At 40.8% G+C, this 16,502-nt stretch overlaps 1 protein-coding gene across 5 annotated transcripts in view; it reads right to left on the bottom strand.

Annotated features, from left to right (window-relative positions):
- Window positions 1–16,502, bottom strand: part of DISP1 (dispatched RND transporter family member 1) — a 300,241-nt gene that overhangs the window by 180,765 nt on the left and 102,974 nt on the right. For 2 of the 5 annotated variants that reach the window (XM_057507790.1, XM_057507792.1), the window contains exon 2: window positions 12,107–12,167. The exons of the other annotated variants lie outside the window; for them this stretch is intronic. The gene's annotated coding sequence lies outside the window, so the exon portion shown is untranslated. The remainder of the gene's footprint in view (window positions 1–12,106; window positions 12,168–16,502) is intronic. 5 annotated transcript variants of the gene reach the window in all.

Here is a 16,502-nt window from a genome sequence, read left to right as displayed (position 1 = left end):
GAGACTCGGGCGCACAGAATAAAAGTCAAGGGATGGAAAAAGATATTTCATGCAAACAACAGGGAGAAAAAAGCAGGTGTTGCAGTACTTGTATCAGACAAAATAGACTTCAAAATACAGAAAGTAACAAGAGATAAAGAAGGACATTTCAGAATGATAAAGGGGTCAGTTCAACAAGAGGATATAACCATCATAAATATATATCCATCCAATACAAGAGCACCAACATATATGAAACAAATACTAACAGAATTAAAGGAGGAAATAGAATGCAATGCATTCATTTTAGGAGACTTCAACACTCCACTCACTCCAAAGGACAGATCCAACAGACAGAAAATAAGTAAGGACACAGAGGCACTGAACAACACAGGAGGACAGATGGACCTAATAGACATCTATAGAACTCTACACCCAAAAGCAACAGGATACACATTCTTCTCAAGTGCACATGGAACATCCTCCAAAATAGACCACACACTAGGCCATAAAAAGAGCCTCAGTAAATTAAAAAAGACTGAAATTCTACCAATCAACTTCTCAGACCACAAATGCATAAAATTATAAATAAATTGTAAAAAGAAAGCAAAAAGGCCCACAAACACATAGAGGTTTCAGAACATGTTCCTAAATAATCAGTGGATCAATGACCAAATTAAAATAGAGATCAAGCAATATATGGAGACAAATGACAACAACAACACAAAGCCCCAACTTCTGCAGGATGAAGAAAAAGCAGTCTTAAGAGGAAAGCATATAGAAATCCAGGCATATTTTTAAAAGGACGAACAATCCCAAATGAATAGTCTAAAGACACAATTATCGAAATTGGAAAAAGAAGAACAAATGAGGCCTTAAGTTAGCAGAAGGAGGGACATAATAAAGATCAGAGAAGTAATAAATAAAATTGAGAAGAATAAAACAATAGAAAAAATCAATTAAACTAAGAGCTGAATATTTTAGAAAATAAACAAAATAGATAAGCCTCTAGCCAGACTTATTAAGAGAAAAAGAGAATCTACACACATCAACAGAATCAGAAATGAGAAAGGAAAAATCATGACGGGGCCCACAGAAATACAAAGAATTACTAGAGAATACTACAAAAAACTATATGCTAACAAGCTGGAAAACCTAGAAGAAATGTACAACTTCCTAGAAAAATACAACCTTCCAAGACTGACCAAGGAAGAAACACAAAATCTAAACAGACCAATTACCAGCAAAGAAATTGAATCAGTAATCAAAAAACTACCCAAGAACAAAACTCCCAGGCCAGATGGATTTACTGTGGAGTTTTACCAGACATATGGAGAAGACATAATACCCATTCTCCTTAAAGTTTTCCAAAAAATAGAAGAAGAGGGAATACTTCCAGACTCATTCTATAAAGGCAGCATCACTCTAATACCAAAACCAGGCAAGGACCCCACCAAAAAAGAAAATTACAGACCAATATCCCTGATGAACATAGATGCAAAAATGCTCAACAAAATATTAGCAAACCAAATTCAAAAATACATCCAAAAGATCATTCATCATGATCAAGTGGGATTCATTCCAGGGATCCAAGGATGCTACAACATTCAAAAATCCATCAACATCATCCACCATATCAACAAAAAGAAGGACAAACAACACATGATCATCTCCATAGATGCTGAAAAAGCATTTGACAAAATTCAACATCCATTCACATAAAAACTCTCTGAGAAGGAAGAATAAAGTGGGGAGGATCTCGCTCCCCAAATTCAAGCTCTACTACAAAGCCACAGTAATCAAGACAATTTGGTACTGGCACAAGAACAGAGCCACAGAGCAGTGGAACAGAATAGAGTCCAGATATTAACCGAAACATATATGGTCAATTAATATACAACAAAGGAGCTATGGACATACAATGGGGAAATGACAGCCTCTTCAACAGGTGGTGTTGGCAAAACTGGACAGCTACATGTAAGAGAATGAAACTGGATCATTGTATAACCCCATACACAAAAGTAAATTTGAAATGGATCAAAGACCTGAATGTAAGTCATGAAACCATAAAACTTTTAGAAAAAAACACAGGCAAAAATCAACTAGACATAAACATGAGTGACTTCTTCATAAACACATCTCCCTGGGCAAGGGAACAAAAACAAAAATGAACAAGTGGGACTATATCAAGCTGAAAAGCTTCTGTACAGCAAAAGACACCATCAATAGAACAAAAAGGTGTCCTACAGTATGGGAGAATATATTCATAAGTGACATATCTGATAAAGGGTTGACATCCAAAATACATAAAGAGCTCATGCACCTCAACAAACAAAAAGCAAATAATCTAATTAAAAAGTGGGCAGAGGAGCTGAACAGACACTTCTCCAAAGAAGAAATTCAGATGGCCAACGGACACATGAAAAGATGCTCCACATCGCTTGTCATCAGAGAAATGCAAATTAAAACCACAATGAGATATCACCTCACACCAGTAAGAATCGCCACCATCCAAAAGACAAACAACAACAAATGTTGGTGAGGATGTGGAGAAAGGCAAACCCTCCTACACTGCTGGTGGGAATGTAAATTAGTTCAACCATTGTGGAAAGCAGTATGGAGGTTCCTCAAAAAAATCAAAATAGACAAACCATTTGACCCAGGAATTCCTGGGTCTTCTAGGAATCTACCCTAAGAATGCAGCAGCCCAGTTTGAAAAAGACAGATCCACCCCTATGTTTATCGCAGCACTATTTACAATAGCCAAGAAATGGAAACAACTTAAGTGTCTATCAGTAGATGAATGGATAAAGAAGATGTGGTACATATACACAATTGAATATTATTCAGTCATAAGAAGAAAACAAATCCTACCATTGTCAACAACATGGAAGGAGCTGGAGGGTATTATACTCTGTGAAATAAGCCAGGCAGAGAAAGACAAGTACCATACGATTCCACTCATCTGTGAAGCATAAGAACAAAGCAAAAACTGAAGGAACAAAACAGCAGCAGACTCACAGAACCCAAGAATGGACTAACAGTTGCCAAAGGGTAAGGGACTGGGGGCGTTGGTGGGGGGGTAGGGGGCAGAAAGCAAGGAAGAAGGGGAAGAAGGGGCATTACGATAAGAAATCATAATGTGGGGGGGTTACGGGGAAGGCAGTATAGCACAGAGAAGACAAGTAGTGATTCTATATCATCTTACTATGCTCATGGACACTGACTGTAATGGGGTATGTGGTGGGGACTTGACTGTGGTGGGAATCTAGTAACTACAGTGTAGCTCATGAATTTGTATATTAATGACACCAAAACAGAAAATTTTTAAAAAGGGGTGGAATATTGGAAAGAGCCTTGTCCTGATGAATTTGTACTGGAGGTAAGAATGGTGTTGATAGATAATTGATATAGATAAATAGGTAATAATCAGATACTGAAATTAATATATGCATGTGTATATGTGTATTTCCTAGTTCCATCCACCGAAAGGGCCTCGAAGCAATGACACCCAAGCAAGGAGCACTTCTACCACCTGCATCTTGGTTTGTAAATACCAACCTCTTAAAAAGAAACCAGTGTGCTTGGAGCTCTACTGATAAGCAAAATATTCAACACAGCCATCAAGGTCAGCAAACTGCCTTTTTCCTCCAGTTGGCAAAGCACACCCAGCTCCCTCCTCCCCTCCTCCGGGCTCCTCTTTTGCCCTGCACAAGCCAAAATGCCACATATCAAAATAATATAAATTGCTCCCCTTGCTTGTGCTTGGGGCTCAGACCTTGGGAGATTACTCCCCTCTGAGCCCACCGGTGTAAAATAAAACCTCAACAGTCCAAGACCTCCGAGTGCTGTGCCGCTTGGTTCTTCCATCAGTGATCCAGTCCAGGTTTTCCAGTATTTTCCATAACATTTGGTTCCCTTACCAGGAAACCCAACCACGCTGGCCCATTGTTGCCACTGGTTAGAGCAACGGCAGGGTGGTGATGGAATAGGAGATCGCAATGGAGAAGAGGCGCCCAGCCTGATAGTTAGGCAGTCTCCCGCCCTGTCGCCCTGGGCCAGCCTCACTCCGCTGTTCCCGCTGGACTCAAGGAGGCTTCACAGGTGAGGACCTGGTTACGACGTTGAATCCGGTAAGGCCCCGGGGCCCCTGACCCAGCCAGTTCCCACCTGTTGGCATGAAAGGGAAGCCTGATTACTTCCCAGACACTTCTTAGAAGTCTCACAGGTAGACATTCCCAGTGGGGGACAGTTTAAACTCTGGTCTGAGTGTGTAAGTGTGCAGGGTGGCTGAAGTCATTCAGTCGGCACTGAATCTGTGATTCCATGGCCTGTGCTACGGAATCTGTGTGGGCCCTCATCCGCATTCGCAGTCGGCTGCCACGACATAATGGTGACTCAGCTTTGGCTGACCTGGCCTGGGACTTATACGGGGGCACCTTAGTCTAGGCTGACCAGAGTCTCCGCGAGGAGAGCAAACAGACGGGCATCTGACTGGTCTCCTCTCTAGAGGAGGCACCCATCCCTTGTCTGTTGTTGCAGCACCATTACATAGACACATCATGGGGTCAGGACACAGCAAAACCACAGTAGTCAACACCAGGATCAAAAATTTCAGGAATGAATTTTCATAAAACTACAGAGTAAAATTAACTCCTAGCAGGTTGAAAACTCTGTGTGAATCTGTACTGCCCACCTTTAGTGTAGGGTGTCCTCCAGAAGGAACCCTAGATGTCTCAACAATCCGCTGAGTCTGGGGGGTCATCACTAGAGATTCAGGTCATCCTAATCAGTTTCCATACTTTAACTCCTGGTTGCAAGTTGCCCAGACCCTTCCTCTGGGTGTGATTCCCTTGCAACAGGCAGGAACAGGGTAGGATCTTAGTCACCTCAACAAGGCAGCCCACAAGGAATCAACAGAAGCCTCAGCCTCCACAAATTCTTGCTGGTGATACAGAGGAAGAACTAATACTGCCCCCACCTTATGTGCCCCCAAGACCATCAGCACCCAGCCCCTGGTTCCTGACACCCTGCTGCCATCAGCCTCCCTGACAACTCCAGAACCAGTGGACCCACTCTCCCCTGGACCAGCAGCCAGACTGCGCCCTCAGCCAGGAGCAGGCACCCTTCAGATGCCGATGCAAGAGATGTGGGAGCCTGAAAGGTGTAATGAAGATGGGACCATCCAGCCTGGCTGGTCCATGCTTTACTATCAACCCTTCTGCATTACTAACCTCCTCTATTAAAAAGACAACACCCCTTGTAGTTTTTTTTCATACTTATCTGAAGTTGTTCACCAGCTTACTTTTGTTTGAAGTGTGATCTTTTCCCCTTCTCTTCCCAACCTCTCTTGCAAAAAAGAAAAAAAAGGAGTGGGTTTCTGCTAATGAATTGAGCAGACATCTAATATTTTATATGCCTTTTGAGCTGTGTAACTTAATATTTGGATACTTGATAATTTGTTTTATTATGTAATTGATAAAATGGTGATGTGTATTAATGTTAGTTCAACCATATATTTATACTGTCTGGGAATGTGTGGTTATAGTTCTGTGGGAGAAATAATTTGTCAGTGTTCACCAGCTTGTAAAAATCTAGTGCAAAAGCTTAAACATCTAAATAAATAATGAAGTGCATTTAAAAAAAAAAAAAAAAAGACAACACCCCATCAGAAAAGCTACAAACCCTGGTTGATCTCATGATATGCCTCTTCCAAACCCATCAGCAGCCCTAAAAAGACTGCCAACAGCTTCTCTGCACCCTGTTCACAACGGAGGAGAGGAGGCAGCTGGAGTCACTGATTGGGGTGCATGGGCTTAAATCACTGTCCCCAAGGAGCGCCCCAAGTAGGACTTCACCACCCCTGAGGGACAGCACCAGATCTGCCGATATCAGGATGCCCTCCTCCAGGGGATCAAAGCTGGTCCAAAAAGGCTATGAACAGGACCAAAGTATCTTCAGTCACTCAACAACCAGGAGAGTCTCCTGGGGACTATTATGAAAGGTTGTGTGAAGCTTATCGTATCCACACCCCCTTCAATCCTGAGTCACCAGGGAGCCCACAAATGGTCAACACCTCATTCGTAGCTCAAGCTGCCCTAGACATCAAACAAAAGCTCCAAAAACTTGAAGGCTTTGCCGGGATAAATATCACTCAACTGATTAAAATTGCCAACAAAGTATATCTAAACGGAGAAGTTCAGGCTGACAGAGAGGCTGAAAGAAAAATGAAGAAAAAGGCCAGCTTCCTGGCAGCCACCCTAAAAGTGAGATGACCAAAAGGCAGAGAAGCCAACCGCCAAGAGGGGGGAAGCCTAGGACGCCCCTAGTCAGGGACCAGTGTGCTTACTGTGAAGAGAAGGGGCATTGGAAGAAGGAATGCCCCAACTGAGACAAAGACCCAAGGCCCAGTCATGACCAGGAGGAGCCTCATGGGGAAAGGCTCATTAGTCTGGCAAGAACAGACTCAGATTGACAAAGACCGGGGTCTCTCACACTCGGCTCCCATGAGCCCACCATCAAAATGAAAGTAGGGGGACAACACACGACTTTTATGGTTGACACGGGCAGAATACTCTGTGGTCAGCCTCCATGTAACTCCCTTCAGTAAAAAGACTGCACCTATTCTTGGAGCCACTGGGACATAAGCAGTCCAGCAACACATTTGCCAAGCCTGCCAATGTGAACTTGGAAGCCACAAGGCCTGACATAAGTCTCTCTACCTGCCCGAGAACCCCATTCCCCTCCTCAGCCAAAATATACTCTCAAAGCTCGGAGCCCAAATAACTTTTGAACCAACTGGACACACCAGCCACAAACTAAACCCAGGCCAAGAAGAGCCAGGGTCCCTCATACTGGCAATAACCACACCCAGGGAAAAGGAGTGGAGGATATTCTGTGCCCAGACTCTCTCAAATAGACCACTTGAATTCAGAGCTGCCTTCCCCTCAGTATGGGCTGAAGACAACCACCTGGACTTTCTCATAACCGAGCCCCTGTCATTGTAGAATTGACTCCAGGGGCCCAGCCACAAAGACAGCAGCAGTAACCCATCTCCCAAGAGGCAAGGGCAGGCATCCAGGAACACCTGATCAGACTCAAGGAGGCAGGCATTCTAATCAAGTATCAGTCACCCTGGAACACCCCGCTCCTATGAGTCAAAAAGCCAGGAGGAGGGCACCAGCATGTTCAAGACCTGCGACCATTGATGGAGTGACTGTTTCTTTACCCAGCAGTCTCAAATCTTTAGAGCCTCCTCAGCCAGATCCCGGGGTCTGCCAAATGGTTCACTTGTCTAGACTTAAAAGATGCCTTCTTCTGCCTCAGGCTGGCCCCCCAAAGCCAGCTCTTGTTTGTCTTCAAATGGATTGAACTGGATACGAGGCGGCAGATGCAGTCAACATGGATGCAGCTTCCACAAGGGTTCAAGAACTCACCCACTATCTTTGGAGAGGCATTGGCCACAGACCTTGCCAGCTTTCTGAGGGAAACTATGTGCTGCACCCTCCTGCAGTACATAGATGACCTCCTCCTTGCCAGTGACACCCAGGAAAATTATGCAAAGGGGACAAAGGCCCTCCTGCAACTCCTGTCAGACTCAGGATATGGAGCCTCATAAAAAAAAGCACACAAATCTGCCAGCAGCAAGTGTGGTACTTGGGCTTCCTCCTCACCCAGGGAGAAAGGGCACTAGAGCCAGAGAAGAAAAGGTCATTATCTCCTTACCTCAACCCCAGACAAGAAAGGCATATGAGAGTTCCTGGGGGCTGCCGGGTTCTGCAGAATCTGGATTCCCAGATTCTTTGCAATGGCAAACACCTCTACAGCCTCCTGGGGGGGCCAGCCCAAGAGCCCCCTGTCTGGACAGGAAAGGCAAGAGCCATCTTCCTGGAAATAAAGGCTGCTTCAGAACAGGGACCAGCCCTAGGCCTGCCAAATACAAAAAAGCCCTTCAATCTCTTCATACATGAAAAAAAGTAGCCCTCAAAGTTCTCTGCTATTATGCCCTGGCAGCAGCCGGCTGCACACCTGTCAGAAAAAAACGTAAACCCGATTGAGGCAGGATGGCCACCCTGCCTCAGGACACTGGCAGCCACAGTTCTATTTATTTAAAAAGCAGATAAACTTATCCTGGGACAAAAATTAAATGTCAAGGTCCCCATACTGCTGTGTCCCTCTTAAACACACAGGAACACCGATTCCTCTCCAGCTCCCTCCTGGCACAATACTAAAACTCCTCAAGACTGTCTGGCTCCCAAAAAGTAGCAATTCTGCATTGCAAAGAACACCAAAAAGAAAACAACCCTACAACACAGGGGAACCAGCTGGCAGATAAGGCAGCTAAAACAATGGCCAATAAAAAACAGATAAAGCTCCTTCCCTCACCATGGCCCTAATGCCCCAGAGGAGGCCCCTCCACCCAAGTACACTGAAAAAGAGAAGGACTGGGCCATGGCTGAAGAAGCCACCCTAACTAAAAAAAAAAAAAAAAATGATGGTTGCTGCCTGACAGACACATCTTTGTCCCAACTGCAACCGGAAGACACCTAGTCAGCAAATACCATCAGCTCACCCACCTAAGAAAAACTACTAGAAGCCCTCCCCAAAAAGCAATACTACATCAGCCAGTTGCCAGCATTATTAAGCCAAGCAATAAGTGAGCAAAGCATGACTTGTGCCAGAAATAATGCTCAATCTGCACCGCCACCCCTGCCAGGTGTCCAAAGAGCAGGAGTTGCCCCCTTTGAAAACCTTGAGATAAACTTCACAGATGGCCAGCCAAGCAGAGGACTCAAATACCTTCTAGTAATAATGTGTACATACTCTGGATGGGTTGAAGCCTTCCCAACCAAGACAAAACAAAACCAGGAGATAGCCAAAATCCTAAGGAGAAAAACTGTGCCCCAGATTAGCCTACCATCTACAATTCACAGTGACAATGAACCTGCCTTTATAGCAGATTCAGTACAGATTTTAACTAAATCTCTCAACATTACCTGGAAACTCCACACTGCTTACAGGACACAAAGTTCAGGGAAAGTGAAGTGAATGAATCACACCCTCAAAGGAACCCTAGCTAAATTTTGCCAAGAAACTGGCCTCCTGTGGTCAAACCTACCACCCCTGGCTCTCCTGCATGCTCGCTGCACACCTGGATCTCAAGGCTTTTCCCCTTTTGAATTAAGTGTATGGACGCCCTCCCCTGTGTCTAGGAAGCCTCCCAGAGAACCTACACCAGATAGAAAATAAGAGAGTAAGAGAACAGCTCCAAGCCTTAAGAGCCACCCTAAATAAACTGCAGCAATATACCATAAAAAGAGCCCTCATCTCCTTAAGGACCCCAGTACATTCCTTCCAGGCTGCGGACTCAGTCTGGGTCAAAAATTGAAAAAGGGACCCCTCCAACCTCAGTGGACTGGCCCCCACATTGTTGTTCTAACCACTCTACTGCCCCCAAAGTTACAGGCATCACTCCATAGGTCCATCATTCCGGAGTTAAAAGGGCCCATAATCCGGACAAAGAAATACATCAGTAGAAGGCCCAACCAGACCTCCAGAATCCTCTCTGCCTCCGCATCTGATGATTACCCTCTGACTAATGAACACGTGCACGCCATGGATGCTGGCCCTCATCAGAATGGAATTTCTCATCCTGGGCATTAAACTTTCTGCTGCTGCCCCCTCTGATTGAACCGTTTCTCAAAAAGTTACCTTTCTATTGTCTATTGGGTAATTGTTAAGTTGTTTTGCTGTGCTTACCTGTCTCTCCTAGCTGAACTCAAGTCTCAGCCTGCATTTCCAAAGGAACTCTCTATAATGCTTAACTGTACAAAAGTTATAAAGTGCATGGTCATCACCCAAGGGAGCTGCCCTCAGTGGCCCTACACCTTTAGCACCTGTCTTCTCACACTCAAATAAGCCAGCCTGAGTATAATGTTCAGCTGCATAAAAATAAATTAGGACTGAGAAAAACTGGGTATTTTTTGTTAAGCACAGGCTTATCAAGAGTCTGAAGGACTTATTTAAACTTGTACACACAAGGCCTATACAGACAGATGCATAAAAACATAATCATTTATGTTCACAAGGAAAAAAATCCTAGCTCAAAGCAGTGCAATTAAAAGTATAAATACAAGCCATTATAACCCTATCATAAACCAAAAAGATGATGCCCCCTAAAATGAAGTGTTTAAAGGGGCACCAGAGGGGGCAGTGATAAGGAAAATATTCAACACAGCCATCAAGGTCAGCAAACTGCCTTTTTCCTCCAGTTGGCAAAGCACACCCAGCTCCCTCCTCCCCCCCTCCAGGCTCCTCTTTTGCCCTGTGCATGCCCAAATGCAACATACCAAAATAATATAAATTGCTCCCCTTGTTTGTGCTTGGGGCTCAGACCTTGGGAAATTACTCCCCTCTGAGCCCGCTGGTATAAAATAAAACCTCAACACTCCAAGACCTCTGAGTGCCGTGCCACTTGGTTCTTCCATCAGTGATCCAGTCCAGGTTTTCCAGTATTTTCCATAACACTACCACTGTTGCAGGAAAAATACAAGATAAGCCTGGAATATCTTGTGATGTGTCAAAGTATAGAGTGCTAAAAAAGTACGGAAAGGAAAACAAAAGCAAATTCAAAGGACCTCATAATGGCCAAGGCTGAAACAATTTGAGCAACAAAATAATGACAGTACTGGATTAAAACCATTAGAATAAAGTAAGTATTCCTGAGGCTATAGTGGCATAAGTAAATAAATGAAAGAAAGAAGAATGTTCTTCCATACTGCAGCTTTCCAATTATTCAATGTAGAAGGAATGGTAGAAATACAAAATTAGACCAGGCCTGTCTCTTTAGACAACAAAAAATGTTAGTTTAAAAGACATGAAACTTTTCTTCTGCCTAACTGGCATTTCTTTAATTATACTATTCCATAAGTTTCTTTGCTATATGGCTATATATGTATCTTTTCTAGATATATCTTTTCTACAGGCTGGTCCAATAATAATTTTATACATTCTACTAAAGCTTTACATGTGACAGACCTCAACATTCTTTCCAAAGAATTTCTTGGCAAAAATTTACCTTTTATAACTTCTCTAATATTTTTTTCACTGTACATAAATTTCTAAATATTTATATAGATACCCAGTGTTAATATTTAACATTCTTAATTGTCATCATTTATTTCCACTAGGTTTAGCCTGCTATAAGAAAAGAAGGAATTTATATAATTCCAATATAACATGCTTTCTTTGCTCTGACAAATTCCATGCAAAAACAAGTTAGAAAAATGAGAAATGGCCTAAAAGTAAAACATATAAAATAGGAAGCTTTAAAACTGGAACAAAGGAAACGTGGAGGATATTTTTTCTCTGTTCATTCACAAAAGTTACAAAGAGAAAAATTTAGTTCCGTTAGACTGACCTACAAATTTGCAATATTTTTTTTTGCTTCTTAGATAAAGATACTTGTAAATCTAATACAGAGAAGAGAAGATCCCACCAAACTCGTTTCCTTCTCCTTCTGCCATTGTATTGAGTTCTTCTAAATATCTGCCATTCCCAGATTACAAAAATAGAATGAGAAGCCACTCCTTTGTAGTGCAGATGATTGGAATAGCCCTCTAGTAGGAAAAAAAATTCTCACACATCCGAGGAGGAATTAAATTTAGACAGTAAATCTTGAAAGATGAGAAAAAAATCATTGAAAAATAAAACTATGATTTTTACTTGCAAAGTACATTTTATTTAAAATGATTTACAATGTACAATTATTTTATTCTTGATTATCTCATAATATTATGAACAAACATGGTAAATAAACCATAATAAAAAAAATAATAAACCTGAAACTTCTCCATGTCAATTTCAGATAGAAGTCAAAGAATTCCTTCTATGTTCATGTACCATTTCCTTAAAAGATCTGTCAAAACTCCAATTCTATAGAAAAGAAAATGTCTGTTTTTTTAAATGTTAATCTTCAAAATATATAATAAACTTTGCCACCTCAAAATTTCCCTTTTTTTCCTCTAGTCTTGTTACCTGCCTTCTTAACTGTTTTAATTTGATAGTCTTATTGTATGCATACATGTTGGATACACAAACACACATAAATATATATGAAGGTACTCACTCAAAAATCAGTTCCAGTCCACTCTTCTAAATAGCAGTATCTTCTGTGTCTCTTCTAAGATCTAGAATTAAAGCAGCATGCTCCTTTAAAGCAAAACTAAAGGTACAAATGGCCTGTAAAAACCCTCATAAAACAATTGAAGATATTATGCTGCCCACATAACAATCTCAGACTAATCCCTAATGCCAACAGGTAGTTAACAAACCCAATTCAGAGCTGCAGCCATGGCTCTTACTGCAAGAAGACAGAACAAATAAAAGCACTTGTCTGAACATCTTGTTCCTTTATTAAAATCCACTGATGTAGAAGCTGAAAGCTTTTCCTTTAAGATCAGGAACAAGACAAGGATGCCCACTCTCCCCACTTTTATTCAACATAGTAACTGGAGGTCCTAGCCACAGCAATCAAACAACACAAAGAAATAAACGGCATCCACACTGGCAAGGAAGAAGTCAAACCGTCCCTGTTTGCAGACAACATGATATTGTACATAAGAAATGCTAAAGAATCTACTTGAAAACTACTAGATCTAATATCTAAACACAGCAAAGTTGTGGGATACAAAATTAATACACAGAAATCTGTTGCATTCCTATACACTAACGATGAACTAGCAGAAAGAGAAATCAAGAAAATTCCATTCACAATTGCATCAAAAAGAATAAAATACCCAGGAATAAACCTAACCAAGAAAGTAAAAGACCTATACTCTGAAAACTACAAGACACCCATGAGAGAAATTAAAGAAGACACCAATAAATGGAAACACATCCCGTGCTCATGGATAGGAAGAATTAATATTGTCAAAATGGCCATTCTGCCTAAAGCAACAAACAGATTCAATGCAATCCCTATCAAAATACCAACAGCATTCTTCAACAAACTAGAGCAAATAGTCCTAAAATTCATATGGAACCACAAAAGACCCAGAATAGCCAAAGCAATGATGAGAAAGAAGAATAAAATGAGAGGAATTATGCTCCCCGACTTCAAGCTCTACTACAAAGCCACAGTAATCAAGGCAATTTGGTACTGGCACAAGAACAGACCCACAGACCAGTGGAACAGACTAGAGAGCCCAGATATAAACCTAAGCATATATGGTCAATTAAATATATGATAAAGGAGCCATGGATATACAATGGGGAAATGACAACCTCTTCAACAGGTGGTGTTGGCAAAATTGGACAGTTACATGCAAGAGAATGAAACTGGATCACTAACCCCATACACAAAAGTAAACTCAAAATGGATCAAAGACCCAAATGTAAGTCATGAAACCAGAAAACTTGGAGAAGAAAACATAGGCAAAAATCTCTTGAATATAAACATGAGCAACTTTTTCCTGAGTGCATCCTCTCGGGCAAGGGAAACAAAATAAAAAATGAACAACTCAGACTACATCATGCTAAAAAGCTTCTGTACAGCAAAGGACACTATCAGCAGAACAAAACAGCATCCTACAGTATGGGAGAATATATTTGTAAATGGCATATCTGACAAGGGGTTAACATACAAAATATATCAAGAACTCACATGCCTCAACACCCAAAAAGCAAATAACCCTATTGAAAAATGGGCAGAGGATATGAACAGACACTTCTCCAAAGAAGAAATTCAGATGGCCAACAGGCACAAGAAAAGATGCTACACATCACTAATTATCAGAGAAGTGCAAATTAAAACCACAATGAGAGATCACCTCATGCCAGTTAGGAAGGCCAACACAGAAAAGACTAGGAACAACAAACGCTGGCAAGGATGCAGAAAAAGGGGAACCCTCCTACACTGCTGGTGGAATGTAAGCCAGTTCAACCATTGTGGAAAGTAGTATGGAGGTTCTTCAAAAACTAAAAATAGAAATACCATTTGACCCAGGAATTCCACTCCTAGGAATTTACCTTAAGAATGCAGGAGCCCAGTTTCAAAAAGACACATGCACCCCTGTTTATCGCAGCACTATTTGCAATAGCCAAGAAATGGAAACAACCTAAGTGTCCATCCGTAGATGAATGGATAAAGAAGATGTGGTACATATACACAATGGAGTATTATTCAGCCATAAGAAGAAAACAAATCCTACCATTCGCAACAACATGGATGGAGCTAGAGGGTATTATACTCAGTGAAATAAGCCAGGCAGAGAAGTACCACATGATTTCACTCACAGAACCCAAGATTGAACTAACAGTTGCCAAAGGGAAAGGGACTGGGGAGGGTAGGTGGGAAGAGAGGAAGAAGGGGAATAAGGGGCATTATGATTAGCACACATAATGTAGTGGGGGATTCACGAGGAAGGCCGTATAGCATAGAGAACACCAGTAGTGATTCTACAGCATCTTACTACACTGATGGACAGTGACTGTAATGGGGTGTGTGGTGGGGACTTGATAATGGGGGGAATCTAGTAACCATAATGTTGCTTATGTAATTGTATATTAATGTTACCAAATGAAAAAAAATCCACTGGTGTTAACTGAAAAGTTTCTTTACCAACGACTCTAAAGGATATTGATGGTTCTGCTTTAGCAGGATATAGTCTGTCCGTCAGTTTTCTCAAAGTCAGACAAGTCACAACCAGTTTTCCTCTACCACGTAAAACACTTTCCTGCTCTTCTAGACACGGTATTTTAGGGTAACTGTCAACCAAGTCACATACAATCTTCTCTCTCCACACTCAGGAAAGCTACACTTTTCACAGAACAATCTTTATTCTTGAGTGGCTCAAAGAGGAAAATGTTGTCCTCTCTTTAAAAAATCCTAAGTTCTTGCCTGTCCTCCATGGAAGAGGAATGTGCTGCGAAGGCCGAGGCAGACTGCCTCCCTAACATGGAAAGGTCATCATGGGAGTGACTTTAAACAATACTCACTCTCTTCCTGATTTTAAAAGTAGTACACGCACACTGCATGACTTCCCATACTTACTATTGCCTTAAGACTCCCAGAAATAGTCTTGACACATATTATGAAGTTGCTCTTTTGAATATTCTGCCTATCTATATTCCACAAGCAATACATGGATATTTATTTCAAAAAACTTCAACAGCATGTTGGGTTAAAATGTATCTTGTTAATCTTAATAGGTGAAAATAGAACTTTATTTTAAATTCACATTTCTTTGATTACTAGAGAAACTAAATCTTTTAAAATATATACTAGTAATATATAATGTCCTCTTAATGAATTGCTTTTTTGTCTATTCAGACTGGGTTTTTTTTAATCAATCTGTATTTTTAACAACTTATAGTTCATGGATATCAACCTCATTGTTTTTGATAATACTGAGGTATTATTAGCTTGCTTTTTGTCTCCTCCTTTTATGTTTTATGTTCTAAAAAATGACTAAGTTTAAAATATACTCTTCATAATATACAGGGGGAAATGTAGATAATTGCATTGTACAAAAATTGAAATTTCTGTAATATATGGATATTCCTATATAATTTCCAGGATTTTTTTACCAGTCCTTTAAGTCATCATACACCACGTGAGGTTACTAAAAAAAATGGACATATTTCATTCGTTTCATCATTCATCTCCTTCACCAACATAGTAGTCCTCACTTTTTAACAGCCAATAGTAAACACACGCAGATCTGATAAATAGTTATCAAATGTGATTGTTTGGGAGTAAAGCACTTCAACATATTTTAATATGGCAAAGGAAATGGGAAAGTAAAAATATATCATTAAGGTTTAACACTGAATCAAGTGTCTTATTGCCAGAGAATGGACTGTCGCTTAGTATGTTAAATAATTTTGTTTTTAAAACAGATGTTACACTAACAAGCACAATTAAGAAAATAATAGTCTTCAAAAGTCCTTCCTTGAGAGAGCTGACTTCAGTATAAGGTAAAACCATTAGAGCTGCTAATCTATTAAGAGCAGAGTTTTAACTGCACACAAGAAGAAAAAAAAAAAAAAACAAGCTGCCAAATAAACATACATTAAAATGCTAATTTTATTTATACCCTAGAAAGCACCTACACATAAAATCATAACACTACTTAATACTAAAGGGTAGATCTCAGCTTCCCTGAAATTAATTTAAGATTACAGAAGCTCCCTTCAAGATATTTTTAAGAATTAAACAGAATTTTTTAAGGTTTTGGTTTTAAAAGTAAGCAAATTTATTAAAAAATAAAACGTTATATTTCTACACTTTAGGGTTTACAAATGTGCTTTATCCATAAAATGTTGTAGTTGATCATATAGGACATCTATGCTGAGAATATGATGATCATGGTAAAGCTAATCACAGCTCACAGTCCTTCCCTAGAGACCTTGCTACAGCACCACTGCTTCCTTATAAAGCCAAATGGAATTAATGGAAGCCACTGAGTATCTTGGAACGATCCTAAACATGAAAAATAAAGACTCCTGGTTAGAAATGAATA

Source organism: Manis pentadactyla, chromosome 9 (assembly GCF_030020395.1).
Source record: "Manis pentadactyla isolate mManPen7 chromosome 9, mManPen7.hap1, whole genome shotgun sequence".
NCBI lineage: Eukaryota > Metazoa > Chordata > Mammalia > Pholidota > Manidae > Manis > Manis pentadactyla.
This window is presented reverse-complemented; position numbering and strand designations above follow the sequence as displayed.